At 43.0% G+C, this 16,626-nt stretch overlaps 1 long non-coding RNA gene across 4 annotated transcripts in view; it reads left to right on the forward strand.

Moving 5' to 3' along the window:
• Nucleotides 1-16,626, forward strand: part of LOC135106568 (uncharacterized) — a 59,212-nt gene that overhangs the window by 29,958 nt on the left and 12,628 nt on the right. The window contains exons 3-4 of one of the 4 annotated variants that reach the window (XR_010271363.1): nucleotides 2,707-2,825; nucleotides 8,208-10,342. This is a non-coding gene — a long non-coding RNA (uncharacterized LOC135106568). Of the gene's footprint in view, nucleotides 1-2,706; nucleotides 2,826-4,903; nucleotides 7,074-7,411; nucleotides 7,825-8,207; nucleotides 10,343-16,626 lie in introns of those variants that run through there. The other 3 variants (XR_010271365.1, XR_010271364.1, XR_010271366.1) reach the window with 3 other exon arrangements.

A 16,626-nucleotide genomic window follows, 5' to 3' on the forward strand; every position in this document is an offset into this window, starting at 1 on the left:
TTGTGTGTAGATGACTTTATTGCTCCTGTAACAGCGTAAGGAGGAGGAGGAGGAGGAGGAGGAGGGGGAGGCAGGGTGAGGAGGAGGAGGAAACAAAAAAAGTCATTATAGAGAAAGTGGAAGGAAAGAGGTAAGATTAACATTGAAGGAAGGTGAACTAGTGGACGAGAGAGAGAGAGAGAGAGAGAGAGAGAGAGAGAGAGAGAGAGAGAGAGAGAGAGAGAGAGAGAGGAAGGAGATAAATAACTAAGAAGACGCGAAGGGGAAGAAGAGGAGAGATATACGAGAAAAAAAAAGGGGGAGAGGAGAGGAGGAGAGAGGGAAAGAAGTGGCTCAGAAAAATTACTGATTCGGAACGTTCTCTCGAATATTGGTCAAAACACACAGGACAGACAGGCAGAAGTGGAAAAAAAGACTGCCCTTAGAGAGAGAGAGAGAGAGAGAGAGAGAGAGTGTGTGTGTGTGTGTGTGTGTATGTGTATGCGTGTGCGCGCAGGCGTGAGGGATAAAGGCATGAGCTAGCTAGAGGCGGTTCACTGGTTCAATTTTATTCGAAGAGGCGAATTATTAGAGCGGCGAATGAAGCTTTTCTCTCTCCGGCATCGTTAGTGAGAAATGGTTTCACTCGAGAGTTTCATTCATTCACTTATTAAACGAAGCCTCACGAACTGCTCTTCAGATTAACTTCCCTTGAACCTTCCCTTCACTTCAAACAGATAGAATGGCTGGAATGATGAATGCAGAAATTAATAGATGATAATTATATAGTCATCGCTTTCACCATCACAATAAGTGCCATCCTAACAGATATATAAATTAATAGATAGATAGATAAAAAAAAAAAGATATGAAAATAGGTGAAATGGATAATCTGTGCTATACATCATCACAACCACAACCACCACCTATTCCTATCTTGACCACCGCGACCACCACCACCACCACCACTTCGCAATCCATACTTGTAGAGGTGTTTCAAGTGCTTTAGTAGACTAAAACGTGAATCCCATAATTGCAATACTGTATCTCCTTATTATCGGAAAATTATACAAGACTCAGTGCTCTGCATGTGTGTGTGTGTGTGTGTGTGTGTGTGTGTGTGTGTGTGTAGCTTTAACCAGTACCTCTTTACTTTAACTGCTCTTTTAGTAATATATGCACATCAATCCACATTCATCTCCGTACGTCCATATTCCACTCGTGCACATCTATATCTCATCCACAGTCATCCCCATTCGCTGGCTGGTGTTAGTCCCATATTCTGAAATGCTCTGCTCCATCACCGCGAATATTTTCAAAGCCCACAGAGATGATTAGCCGCGTTCTCAAGGCTGCATCCCCTGTTAATAATAATATGTCACTAGAGGCATTAAAAAACAGTCAAAAAGCCGTTTAACTTCAACTAGACCCTTTTGAATGTAGTGGAGATGCAACGTGGAAGTGTTTCAAAATAAGGATCTTTGACGGGCCGAGAGAAGCGAAGCAGGGCAGCGCACCGAGGGACGCGTAGCCTACTCATTTTTCAAGCCGTCATTTGCTGGCTCAACAATTTTGCTTCATCTCGCAGACCAGTTCGACATATCCAGGGAAAATAAGTGGCTGGATGTGATGGACCCGTGACTGCTATCGGGGATTGCTTAAAGCTGGCGTGTATGTGTGTGTGTGGGTGTGTGTGTAAGGGTGTGTGTGAGTTTGTGTAAGGGTGTGTGTGTGTCCAGGTTGGCTGCTGCTGCGTCTGTGTATGTGTAACTACCAAGGAAACGAAGGGCACAAACACACACATACACACACATACACACACGCCTACTAATTAAAAAAAAAATTCAAAGATCAGCAATTAATTTTGTCTAACTTAAGAAACCAGTGTTAACAAATGGACGAGGCTATAGAGGAGAGAAAACTAGACTAGTTTTTATTTATTTATTTATTTATTTATTCTATTTCTTGATCTTTCCACAAAAAAAAAAAAAGGAAGACGAGATTTTATTATAACCTGAACAAATTTAACTATTTCCTACCTGTACGTTGAAAAATGAGGGGAGACAATCGCATCACTACACTATTCCAGTATAAACCCATTCATTTCACCACGTTTATCCTCATCTGCTGTGTGTGTGTGTGTGTGTGTGTAGAGACGACTTGTTCAGAGCCAAGGCGCCCCCATCCTTGGCTTAGAAGGCGAGGGGAGGTTCGGAAATAGTTTAATTAAGTTACGAAACAGATGAAGGTGAAGAGACGGTTCAGAGTAGTACCGGAATGTGTTAGAGCAGGTTCAGGGATGATTTTAGAGATAGAATTTAGTTTAAGGAGATTATTTATTCAGGGGATTCACGATAGTTACATAGTGAAGAGATTGGTGAATACAGGGTCTTTTTGTAATGCCGTCCACGCCCTGCGCTAGTGTTCATTCCGTCAAGCTCACCTGTAGATTGTAAATAGGAATTGGTGTTTTACAACTTTCTATTATTATTATTATTATCATTATTATTATTATTATTATTATTATTATTATTACTACTATTGTTGTTGTTGTTGCTGTTGTTTTTGTTGTTGTATGTCTGTCTATCTATTTGTCGATCTATCTGTCTTATCTATCTGTTTGTCTGTCTATCCATTTATCCATTTACTCATTTATTAATCGATCTCCTTATTCATTTGCCTACTTATTACTTCTTTATTAATTTATTCACTCGTTTCCTTATTCAGGGATCTGGAAGAGCACACATCAACATACATCTTGCCCTCCCAGTCATTCCGCCGGCAGATCTCCTTCAGCATCTAGCACCCCTCTCTCTCTGTCTCTCAAGGGAGTGACACCATCAAAGGTAAGGGCAGCCGAGTCGTGGTTATCTGTCTGAAGGTGGAGAGGGCGAGGAAGGTTATGGCAGCCGCTGCATTCCCTCTTGATAACCTCTTTCCCTTCCCTCTTCCAGTCTCTCTGTATTCTTCTCCTCTCTTCGTATTCTTCTCCCTCCTTTCTCCTTTTTCTTCTTTTTCTTTCACCTTCTCCTCGTCTGTTCTTTTGGCTGTTGTTGTTCTTTCCGTCTCTTTCTTCTGATTCTTTTTACTTTGTCGTCTATTCTTTCGCTACTCTTGTTTCTTCTTCCTCTCCTTTTCTTCTTTCTTCCGTCGTTTACTTTCCTTTTCTCCTCTTCTTTCTCTTCCTCGCTTTTCTTCTTTCTTCCGTCGTTTACTTTCCTTTTCTCCTCTTCTTTCTCTTCCTCGCTTTTCCACATGTGTTTCCTTATCCACATTCTCGTTTTCGTTCGCTTTCACTTTCTCTTTCTGTATTTCCCTTCTCTTTTTCTTTCCTTTTCCTGATTTGGTGGATCATGTTTTCTCGTATTATTTATTGGTTTCGTGCACGTTCCTTCCCTTACTCTCTCTTTATCCTCCAATATTTTCCACCTTTTTTATTTTCCCTTTTTTTATTTTGATATTACATGTATTATTGTTGTTTGCTTATTTATTGTTCTCTACCGTACAATCTAGCGTCCATCTTTCTGTCCAGTGAAAAAAATACAGATTTCATCGTGCTTGTTCATCCCCCGTGATTCATGTGTTTCAATACGCGTCTGTTTTTCTTCATGGCGCGAGAATTAATCTCACCCCTCCCCGCTGATGTGCCTGAGTGTTCATCCCGTGGCCTTGAAACTCGCGTAAAAGTTGTGTTAGCTTCGCGTGAGACTCATGGCGGTGTTTGCCTGCCTCGTCTCCACTCAGGCGACGGGAGACGAAAAGTTTTGTATTCGGTAAACAGTGGATCGCCTTAAACCACGCTTTCTGGTACACGCCCGCCACCACGCCCCTCAGCACACGCCCGCCACCTCGCCCACTACCACGCCCGCCACCACACGTCACCCGCCATTCCCCGCCGGACCTGGCAAACACAGAGACAACAAAACAACGTCGGTGGATCAGGGAAGCCTCGGCGCCTGAGGTCTTGCCCCAAATGGCGGAACAATGAGGCACCGCCCCAAGGGAGAGACGGCCCCACGCCTCCTTGAGAGCAGAGGGACGTGCGGCGTCACGGGAAAGGGGAGGATGACAAGAAGACGAGGAGAAGGGGCTGTGGGGGGTGTGGAAGGATAAGGAGTAGGAGGAGGAGGAGGAGGCAGGAGGCAGGAGCGCTAAGTTGAAATTGGAGAACTTGTCAGAGACACAGAGTCAACACGAGGGACCAGAAGGCCCTCCTGCTCCTGAAGCTTGGTGATGGTGGGGGCATTACACGAGGCGGCAGGGATGATATGGAGTGATATGGCGCGGAGTGAGGTGGCATGACGCTCAGTGAAGGAACAGGAGATTGTATACAGTGGTAGCGTGTGGAACCCCAAGAAGTGAGTGGTATAGTGACGAGACTGAAGAGTACCTCGTTGCTACGTAGTCATAGTGGTTCTTGGCAGCTGTGGTATTGTGTCTCCCTCGTGATGTGTCATAGGTGTCGGGGACGAGATGTTGGGGATTCCATAAATTGCAGTCCCTGGTGATGCAAGGGATTGTGGGGCTGCGTCAACATAGGAGGGAGAGCGGGGGACGACAGCCAGGAGACGTACTATAAGCCCGTACTCTGAAACACTGCGCTCTCACTTCGACTATTTTTAAAGGTCTCATAGATGATTAGTCAGGTTCTCAAGAGTGTTTCTCCTATTAATAATGTAAAAATTTTGTTAATCTGTCACTAGAACCACAGAAACGACCTTAAAAACCCACGTCACTTTAACTACAAGAGACTTTTGAGTGCAATGGAGGTGAGGCGTAGGATTGTTTCAGAATAAGGCTCGTACTCGCATCCCAATAGTCCCGAGCTTGTGTTTCGAAACGCTTCGGGTTCTCATTAGCTTAATTTCCAAAAGCCGCAGAGATTAGAAGTCGGATTCTTATACCTATTTCTTTTCTTTTCCAGTTAATCTTCTGAATGGTGATGAGAGTACGACACTTGATACTTTATTTAAGAAACGCTGTAACATGATTTCAATGAGCAAAAGGAACACAATAACACTGGAAGGTCTTAGCTACTCAGTCACTCCTGCCATCAGTATTATCCTTAAAAACTATGCTCGACATTTGCAACAGAGTATTCTATTTAGCTTGAGGGAAACCAGTAGCAAGTGGAACGATTAATAATGAAGTTTCTAAACCATCACGACAACAAGACGTGAACACCACCACCAGTACCACCGCCACCACCAGTGCTGCCAGTAACACGCAGATGGAAAATTGAGACAAAACGTGCAGAGGAAAACTGATCACCGGAGAGCAATATTTTTTTTCGGGCCGATAATGGGAGGCAGTTGTGCGTCGCCGAGGGAGGGAGTGTATTGAGCGCAATCCATTCAGGCGGGCACGGGACGAGGCCTAAATGAAATATCTCCTACTTCTTTTACTCTTCGTCCTTCGCCCTCGTCGTTGCTGGTGCTTTCCCTCCTCCAACCTCGTCCTTTTTCTCCGTTTTCTGATTTTCGTCACAGATTATTTTCGTCGTCGTTGTCGTTGTTGTTTTTTCCCTTCCAACCTCGTCCTCTTTCTCCGTTTTCTGATTTTCGTCACAGATTATTTTTGTCGTCGTTGTTTTTTCCCTTCCAACCTCGTCCTCTTTCTCCGTTTTCTGATTTTCGTCTCATAGATTATTTTCTCCTTGCTTTCGTTGTCGTCGTCATCCTCCTCCTCCTCCTCCTCCTCCTCCTCCTCCTCCTCTTCCTCCTCCTCCTCCTCCTCCTCCTCCTCCTCTTCCTCCTCCTACTCCTTCATACGTGTTTACTTCTTCCCCAAGGAATCATTATTTATCAGCAGTTCCTTCCCTCCACATTCTAACAGTACCTTTCCTTCCTCCTTTCTTCCGTCCTTCTCCACTTTTGCCGCCTGCTTCCCTCCTTCCTTCCTCCATCTTTCCTCCTTCCCTTTTTTTCATTTATTTATTTTTTTTTTTTTCCATTTGAAGTGTAATGGGATTGGCAACTCGTCAATTTTTCTTTTTCCTTTTCTCTCTTCTTTGACTCTTTTCCTTCCTCTCTACGCTGCCTTCCACTTCTTTACCTCTGTGGGACCTTGATGCCTTTCTTAATGGCTTCTGAGTAGAGGAGGAGGAGGAGGAGGACGAGGACGAAGAGGAAAAGAGGAGGAAGAGGAAATGTGTCAGATCCAGAGTCACCATGTTGCTCTCTCTCTCTCTCTCTCTCTCTCTCTCTCTCTCTCTCTCTCTCTCTCTCTCTCTCTCTCTCTCTCTCTCTCTCTCTGATTCCTTCCCCATCTCGAATGCATTGATTTCTCTATTTATTTTGCTCCAATCTCCATGACGTTTAGTTCCAGAAGAGAAATCACTTGAGAGGAATAAAAGCCAAGAGGAAGGAGAGGTTAAAGCTTTTCGTCCCTTCTCTTTCTCCTCTTCCTCTTCTTCTCTATCTCTTACTCTTCCTCCTCATCTTTCTTTCGTTGTGGAGGCAAGATTTTAATTATTCAATCCATTTTTCCCCTTTTTCCTCTTTCCATGTTATCATCTTCGACATTCCCTCCTCTTCCTCGTTTTCTTTCTCCTATCAGTGTGATTCATTTTCCTATTTTCCTTCTCTACTCATCATCGTGAAAGAAAACGAACTTAGCTTTCGTTTTCTTTTTGCTTATATATTTCCCATTTTCCTCTCCTCTTCTCGTTACTTGTACCTACTCCTCTTAGTCCTATTCTTCCGTTCTTTGTATTCCTCTTCCTCCTCCTCGTACTCCCATTCTTCCTGTCATTTCAATCACTCGTACCCATTTCTCTCTCCCTTCCTTCCTTCCTCTCTGGCGTAAAAGAAAACAAAGATTCCTGGATATTTTTCAAGGGTGACTTTCCTAAATAATCGGAGTGGAATGGGACGTCCCAAAACCCGAGTCCACTGTCATTGAATAAATCTATTCCACGGAACACTCACAGTCTCTCCTCCTCCTCCCCATCTCCATATCGCTCCTCCTCTTGTCTTTCCTTCTCCCTTTCCCTAACCTCTCAGTTTTTCCTTCTTCCTTTTTGCTCTTCTCTCCTTCCTAATTAGTTATCTTTCTTTTCCTCCATTCCCTTTAAATTTGTTGTTTAGGAGAGAGAGAGAGAGAGAGAGAGAGAGAGAGAGAGAGAGAGAGAGAGAGAGAGGAGGGGGAAAGTGCTGAATCATTAGCACCGCATGATTCTTGAGGAGAAGCAGGAGGAGGAGGAGGAGGAGAAGAAGAAGGAGGAGGAGGAAGGGAAAGAAGAGGAGGAGGAAGAGGAGGAAGAAGAAGAAAAGAAGGGGGAAAGAAGAAGAGCACCGTGGGACTGTGTGTGTGTGTGTGTGTGTGTGTGTGTGCCAGAGAGAGAGAGAGAGAGAGAGAGAGAGAGAGAGAGAGAGAGAGTGTGTGTGTCTGGAAATAGGCCTCTCACTTTTTTTTTTTTTTTTTTTTGTAGGGGGGGGGGCGAGTCGGAAGCGCTGGGGACGTGGGAGTCTTAGAAGATTAAAAATAACATTCTCGCCTCCATTATGCTCGTGTATCAATCATGTATGGTGATGACGCTGCCTCCTCCTCCTCCTCCTTCTCCTCCTCCTCCTCCTCCTCTCAGTGCCCCGGGACAGTATAGGGGGTTGTCGGGACCGAGGGAGCGGAAAAAGGATAAGAACATTATGGAAATACAAGGGGAAGAGAGAACATCTGACGGAGAGAAAGGCTTTTTTGACATGTGTTTGTGTGTATGTTTGTGTGTGTACAAGGACCCGCTGACTGTCACTCTTTCCACTCCCCTCGCTTCCTTTCTCTCTCTCTCTCTCTCTCTCTCTCTCTCTCTCTCTCTCTCTCTCTCTCTCTCTCTCTCTCTCTCTCTCTCTCTCTCTTAAAAATAGTGAAAAATGTTCAATCTCAAATGATTTATCTGATAATGTACATACGTTTCTTATCTAGGTGACGTTTCATCTCTGGCATAATATTAAGTGACGTGTTATGCTTGATAAGAATTCATTAGGTTCTTCTAGGTGGCTGTTAACTCCTTCCCTGCGATATACAACGATAAAAAAGCAATACACAAAATTTCTGCACACACCTCTATAATAAAAAAAGAATAAGAAGAATAGTTTTTATTTTATTATCATTATTTGGAGCTACTTTGGTTTACGCTCTTTATGTCATGAAGCTACTTTGGTAAGCGATCTACACTTTATATTGTGATCTACAACAAGAAAAGTTATACTTTTTTTCCTTTTATTATCAAGAGACAAGAAAAACGACATCGAGGCTGAGGTGGAAAACAACTGAAACCATGGAAGACGAATTCATGGCCCCTGGCTGTTCGGATTGAAGAAAGGTGGAGATTGCCGCTATTTTTACGTGCAAAGAAGAAATCGTGAAACATTGGAACCCATAATTCAAAGAGAAGTTGCGGAAAACTCAGTTATTCATCCTGATGAATGGCCAGCATATTCTGATTTGAATAGTTTAGATCACCATCATTTAACTGTCAATCATCAGCAACATTATGCTGATCCAAATACTGCAGCAAACACTCAGGCAACTGAAAGAAGCTGGCTGGATTCAAAAGTTTACATTTCAAAAAAAAAAAAAAAAAAAAAATGAGAGGAGTAAAAGAAACAACCTTCCAATCACACCTTGATTATTTCTGCTGGCGTATGATGAGTAAAAACTCAGACGATCTATTTCTTACTTTTAAAGAGCATAATAACATCTATAAAGAAAAAAAAGTAGGTCTCCATGTGGCAGTTCTTGTATAAGACATGCAAACTTACCTCCACTCATCCTCCCTATCCAGAAATGTATCTAATCTTGTAAAGTTTCCCATTGACTAGGCACTACCAATGGACTACTGCTTCTATCTAGTCACGCACGAACATGCGCATACTCACGGCCAGCAAACATGCAAGTTACATTCTAAATACTCCGGAGCAAAGCTGCCTCACCTTGTTTCATTGATCAGCCCACTTTTGCACATTTTCAAACCAAAGCCATTTTTCATTTACCATCGACGATTTTATATTCGGATCAAAATTTAAATGACGTTTGAGAACTTTCGGCCAAAATTCGTTGAGGGCCGTGATGGCCTTGGGCGCCGCACGGGGGGAGAAGGTGGCTGTCGGGTCCGGCCTGGGGCCCAAGGCAGAGAACTGGCAGCAGGTCCTTCTTTTCCTTTGCGGCCTCAAGCTTCAATAGTAGTCGTCCACTTGCAGCGCCTTACACTAGGCAAGGGGTCGCCATAAGCAGGGGATCAATGTCTACCATTCGCCAGATGTTGCCCGGAGGGGGGAGTCCTTATGGGGAGTAAGGGCTCTTTCCATAGAGTCTGGTGGAGGGTGTGTACGGGTCCCTTGATTATGATGACACCGGGCTGAACAACTCGCCATGAATGAGGGCACGCTGTGCACCATGCACCAGACACTGGCAGTACGAGGGGTCCTTTAGGGGAGAAAAGGGCTCACTTCATGACAGTGGTTGGGGAGTGGTGTGTGGTGGGCCATTGCTCATGGCGACCCGTGTGAGGCGCTGCAAGGTTGCATCGTCACTGCCCTCACACCCACGGGACTGGGGTGGACCCTTGGGGAGGAAGGGTTTGTCCTGGTACCGACTTCAATGCTGTATAGCTGTAGCCTTGCCCGCATCGTTATCGTGGAAATTCGCATCATTATCGTGGAATCGCATCGTTATCGTGGAAACTGGAATCGCTTCGTTATCGTGGAAAACTCGTATCGTTATCGTGGAATCGCATCGTAATCGTGGAAACTCGTATCGTTATCGTGGAATCGCATCGTTATCGTGGAATCGCATCGTTATCGTGGAAACTCGTATCGTTATCGTGGAATCGCATCGTTATCGTGGAATCGCATCGTTATCGTGGAATCGCATCGTTATCGTGGAAACTCGTATCGTTATCGTGGAATCGCATCGTTATCGTGGAAACTCGTATCGTTATCGTGGAATCGCATCGTTATCGTGGAATCGTATCGTTATCGTGGAATCGCATCGTTATCGTGGAATCGCATCGTTATCGTGGAATCGCATCGTTATCGTGGAATCACATCGTAATCGTGGAATCGCATCGTTATCGTGGAATCGCATCGTTATCGTGGAATCGCATCGTTATCGTGGAATCGCATCGTTATCGTGGAATCGCATCGTTATCGTGGAATCGCATCGTTATCGTGGAAACTCGTATCGTTATCGTGGAATCGCATCGTTATCGTGGAATCGCATCGTTATCGTGGAATCGCATCGTAATCGTGGAAACTCGTATCGTTATCGTGGAATCGCATCGTAATCGTGGAAACTGGAATCGTATCGTTATCTTCGGCACGCGCATCGTAATCATCGTTATTTATTTATTTATTTATTTATTTATTTATTTTTCATGACATTAATTTCGTTATCATTATTTCGGCTTATACAGTACATTGTTATCTCTGCTGGCGTATGATGAAAAAAAATGACGATCTATTTCTTGCTTTTCTAGTTGATGTTCGTTTGATTCACCGATAAAATTAGCATACTTGTTTCAAATTTGCATCATTTTAATTCATTTTGATAATAAATGTATAAAAATTTCAATCATTTTATAAAATAAATGTATATATAAAAAATGGAATTTTTTGAATTTTTTTTACGAATATATGTATATGTTGAATGTTTTATTTAAGCCATAATAAATAAATGAAACATGTAGATCGCATACCACAGTAGAATTTGACTCTTGTAAACCACGTTGGCTATGTAGATCGCATACAACAGTGGCACCCATTATTTTCCTCTCAATACCTAGCCTGGTGAACGAGAAGGAATGTGGCAGAGTACTTTGTGAGTTGGGACGCATGTGTCATGTTGCAGTGGAAAGGTTAAGTGGTAAAAGACTTAGAATAGGGAAACCCTTAACCATAACAAGGTCGGGAAAAGCAGATCAGGTGACTAGGGGCGAAGCGTGTTAGCGGAGAGAGGGAGAGGTGTACGCGGGGAGATAATGAGGATAGAATGTTAGGGCTACACGCGACTTCTCCTCCCAACTAGTATATAAACAGAATCTTTGAACCATGTACTGAAACACTTCTGCCATCATCTTCACTACTTCGAGAAGGCTCTAGTTGAAGCTGCGCGGGTTTTCAAGGATGTTTTTAAAGTTCTAGTGACAAATTAACGAGATTTCTATACTACTGAAAGGAGAAACAGGCTTGAGAACCCGGTTAACCATCTAAACTGAAGTGATGCAGGTGTTTAAGAGTGTTTTTTACAGTTCTAGTGAAAAATTAACGAGATTTCTATACTACTGAAAGGAGAAACAGTATTGAGAACCCAGTTAATCATCTAAAGTGAAGTGATGCAGGTGTTTAAAGGTATTTTTACGGTTCTAATGACAAATTAACGAGATTTCTACATTACTGAAAGGAGAAACAATCTTGAGAACTCGGCAATCATCCCCATGGCCTTTGTAAATAGTCATGGTGAGAGAGAGAGAGAGAGAGAGAGAGAGAGAGAGAGAGAGAGAGAGAGAGAGAGAGAGAGAGAGAGAGAGAGAGAGCAAAACGTTTCTGAATGCGGGTCTTATGCCCTTCGCTTCATTAACTCTCACATTCCTGCTTACTTGCTTGTTCGAAGGTACCTTAATTGGACCAAGAGGTATATAATTTCCCTTTGATATCGCGCACCGCTCTGGAAGTCAATTAATATCACGGTATAAAGGTGGAGGAAGGTAACAAAGGTATTTCCCCCAACTCGTTTGTTCCAGTACCGCCTCCTCTAATTATTCCGCGCTCTGCATCATGCGGTAAATGTATTAATGAATGAATGAATGAAGGAGAGAGAGAGAGAGAGAGAGAGAGAGAGAGAGAGAGAGAGAGAGAGAGAGAGAGAGAGAGAGAGAGAGAGAGAGAGAGACAGACAGACGCAGTGGGACAGACATAGACAGACAGCCAGACAAACAAACATAGACAAACAGACCCACACACGTACAGACAGACAGACAACCAGACAGATCATAAGCAGCAGACTCCATTCATCATTTGACCCGAAAAACAACACAGACGCAGACACAGAATTCCTCGTGTCTTCACAACTCACACACTGGCGGTGAAACGAATGGCGGCCTGGGGAAACATAAGCCTCCCCGCCTCACATTGCCCGCGTGAAGGATGCAGTGCCGTGTTTCTTCACTGGGGAGTCTTATCAATACATAAATCACTGCATACAATCGTGAAGTTGTTCCTCCCACATAAATGGTGGCGTAGGTGACAATTATTACCAATTTTAGATAATCTTTTGACCTTTTTTGGGGATTGGCACGTCAGTGGGCCTTTTTTCGTTTTTTTTTTCTTTTCTTTTTTTTTTTTTTTTTTTGCCATTGGCCAGTGCTCCTCTTGCATTAAAAAGAAAGAAATTTACTCACTCTCAAAAGCGATAGTGCCCACAAGCATTACTGTGGACATAATAACTTAGGAAAATAAGGGAAGCAGCGTGCAATGTCGTGTTGTCAGTTTATACAGGGTACAACTTAATATAAAGGAAGAACAAGCAGCAGCAAACGTGTTGGCCCAGGCGAGGCTGTTCGTGTTAAACTACTAATATTACTACACTGACTTAATTAAAGTGAAAGGCTTGGGATAGTAAAGACGAAAGTTCCTAGTTTGAATTAAAAAGGCACCTGAAATATTATTTGCTACAGTAATTAGATCTAAATTAAACGCAACTTTTTCTCTCTCGTGTCTTTTTTTTTTTCCAGGATAAACTGTCTTAACTAAAGTGAAAGACGAAGGTTACTAGTTAAAAAATAAAAGTAAAGAAAAAACACCTAGTATATTATTCGCTACATTACTTCAATTATTCTCCGTATCTAACTAAATAAAGCGCGACTTTTTTCCCCCCTCTCTTCTCTCTCTCTTTCTCTCTCTCTATCTTTCCCCCGTGACTTTTTTTCCAGGCCAAAATTGTGAACTTTTTTTTCTCTGCGTGACATTTTTTCCAGCGACTTTATATTACCGTTCACCGCACGGACGCCACGTGACGGGAGAGTGGATGGCGAGGGGGAAGAGGGGGCATTTTTATTTCCGCTGTTTGAAAATTTAAACACCACTACCTTTCCCTGCTCCAAGGCCGCCAGTATAACACCTTCATGTCCTCAGCGGGATGGTGGTGGTGGTGGCGATAGTAGTGGTGGTGGTGGTGGACGTTGTAGTGATGCTGGTGAACTGTGGTAGTGGAAAGTTACAGTTGTGAATTGTAGAAGTAGATTGTGATAGCAGTAAGTTATTATGGTAGTAGAATCCTATGGTAGTGAATCATAATGGTAATGAACTGCTGTCATATTGAATTTTTATGGTAGTTCATGGTAGTAGACTGAAATAGGAATATTGATAGTAACAGTGGCAGTAAAAAATATCCATGAGGTACAACAATTACTAATGGCAGTGATTTCATGGTACTAGTAAATAAGGTAATGACTATAACAACACTAAAGGTTATGGTGACTGTGGCAACCATGTATCAGTCAATTTAGTTATGGTGCTATTATGTTAGTAATGGCATTCATGAGGAGCATTGTAATGGTGCATGGTAGATGATGAAAGTAAGGTATCAGACTACCACCATCATCCTTTCTCCCTCCCTCCCTCCCTCCCTTGTCACTCTAAATCCTGAACGAAGCGATGAAAAGAAAAAAAAGAGCTATAAAAAGGTGGATGTATCAGCAAATGCAATTACAGTGCGGGAGTTTTATGAAGGCAAGACTAAAGAGACGAATGACAGGAGGGGGAGAGAGAGAGAGGGGGGAGAGAGAGAGAGTGAGAGGGAGAAGTCATCTGCCCAGCCACCTCTCGCCAACCCTCACTCACTACAGCCCGTCCGCCAGTCCGCCGCCTTTCCCCGTGATATACTCTGGAAATCACTACCCACTCTGAATTGAAATGTGAGAGTTGGCGCTAGAACATTTTTCCTCTCAAGTCGCCCCGTTGGAAAGGCAGCACTGATCGCCCCCAGCCCGTCTCCTACACCTCCCTAATTACTGGGCATCGCTTTTTCTCCGAGCTTTGTGGCACACCGCTGCGAAATGGGTTACCTGCAGACACTGAAAGCTATTCTGGTGGCTTGATATACGTATTCCTCTGACGAGAGATACATACACACACGTACACACCCACACACACACACATATACAGACACTCACCACCACCACCATCATCCATCATTACATCCCATCACGTGTCGCTGGTGCTGGTGCTGCTGCTGCTGCTGGTGCTGCTGTTGCTGCTTCATATCCTGTCCATTACCTGTTGAACTAATTAACTTTTCCTGTGGCAGGTGCATGGTGCGAATACTAGTAGGATTATTATAGTTTTTTTTTATTATTATTATTATTATTATTATTATTATTATTATTATTATTATTATTATTATTATTATTATTATTAATAGTAGTAGTAGTAGTAGTAGTGGTAGTAAAAATAGTAGTAGTAGTAAAAGTAGTAGTAGTAGTAGTAAAAGTAGTAGTAGTAGTAGTAGTAGTAGTAGTGGTAGTAGTAGTAGTAGTAGTAGTAGTAGTAGTAGTAGTAGTAAAAGTAGTAGTAGTAGTAGTAGTAGTAAAAGTAGAAGTAGTAGTAGTAGTAGTAGTAATAGTAGTAGCAGCAGCAAATCATATTCAGTAACACACGCACACACACACACACACACACACACACACACACACACACACACACACACACACACACACACACACACACACACACACACACACACACAAACAATCTAGCACTTCCAGCCGACCAATAAAGTTTGTCGTTTCTTGAATGAGCGGCGTTTGAGGGACGTGATTGAACTATTCCTCACCCTCACCACTCGTGCTCCCCTAAGCCCCTCATCCGCCCTCACCAGTAGCCCGCTCACGCTTCTCTCCCTCTACTTTTTCACTCCCGTATCTCTCAGTCCAGATCTATCCAAGACTCCTCCATTTATTCCTTTATTTCCCTCTTTACTTTTTTTTTTTCTATTTACTTTTATTATTTCTTTTCTTTTTTGTCTATCTGCATGTGTTACTATGTATGTCTCAGTATCTGTCTATCTATATATCTATCTATATGTGTGCGTGCGTGTGTGTGTGTGTTAATAATATGTGCGTGTTGCAAGGCTGGGGCGGGATAAAAGCAGGCAGGAAGGGTAGGAGAGGGAGGCAGGGAGGGATGGCAGAGTGGGCAGGCAAGCAGACAAGCAGGATGGGAGCCGCTTCCTTCTGAGGCTGTCGGCCGGACACACTGACTCCGGGGTCTTGCAGGGGCAGGAAGGTGGTGCCCTTAGTAAAATATCACCCAGCTGTGTTCCTCCTTGTCCTTCTCTTTCTCTGGTCTCCTTCCATCTTATGCCCGTCCATGCAGTTTCTCCATCGAGGCTCCTCAGGCAAACCTTTATCTCAGCTTCTGTTCATTAAATCTTTCACTAGGATCTGCAATAGTCCACAACACTAAAAGCAATGCATGGAATCTTTATAACAACAAAGAAGGGGATAAAGAAATAGATTTTGCAATTTCTAGTTAGTACAATGTTTGGTTGTAGCTGCTGAACAATAAAAGATGACTCGGGTGGTTATTATGTAAGGAAAGATGGTTCTAATACCGGTAAAATTAATACAACCTTACTTTATTCAGTATCTATCCTGCTCTCCCACATGTTGTTCACTAGTAACAGGAAGTAGATGAACAGATACCCCCTTACAATAACCCAAGAGGTCTTCTAGTACTATATATTGTTCTTATCTATTCTCATGTGACGGGGTTTTTCTTTTCGTATCTTTTTTCCTTTCTTTTATTTTTGAAGGCTTGTTTCTGGTCCACTATCTCGTCTCATGATAATTCCACCCACAACATTGCTATCGCCATCACCACCACCACTATCTTCAACCTCGCCTTGGTTTTTCCTATTTTCTTTCCTTTCTTTTTTTAGTCTTAAGTGATTGCTTCAGCTCTAATCTCACGGTTCACGATAATTCCACCCCAAACCTTACTATCACCATCACCAACACTATCATCACCACCACCACCATCATCATCACAGTCATGTTTATGTGGGCGCAACATGTGATAATCTCGTTCTGAATGATCTGCCTTTCAAACTGAAGTAAGCGTGTTAGGTCTGGTGGTGGTGCCTCCCTCGTGAAAATTGTCGAATCTTGTCCCTTTTAATATAGACAGTGATCCTCAGAGCAGATGTGTTTAGAAGGCTTGTCAAACCATTCAGTACTATATCTGGTTCCCCCCAAGGTTCCTCTCGAGATGATCAATACACGCTGATGCATACTGGTGGAAACAGGTATCTCGCTTTGATAAGAACCATTTCCGAAGGTCACAGATGATTATTCAGGTTCTAAAGGTGTTTTCCCATTGATAAAAAAAAAAAACACCCTTGAAAACAGGTATATCTATTGTGAAACGCTTTGATAAGGACGATTTTCAAAGTTAGTAAACAGGAGAGCAAAAGAGTCCAGACTAAAGAGCAAATAATATTAAGCTTACCCTCCTCCTGGTTGACCGTAATCGTTTTCTATAACTTGCCTTTCCAAGCTGTACCGTAGACTCGTGTATATTGTTTTATGCCTTACAATCCACAGTGATGACTTTCTGAACTATATATTCTGAAACGCTTCTGCGCCGCACCTCC

This window comes from Scylla paramamosain, chromosome 13 (assembly GCF_035594125.1).
Source record: "Scylla paramamosain isolate STU-SP2022 chromosome 13, ASM3559412v1, whole genome shotgun sequence".
Lineage (NCBI taxonomy): Eukaryota > Metazoa > Arthropoda > Malacostraca > Decapoda > Portunidae > Scylla > Scylla paramamosain.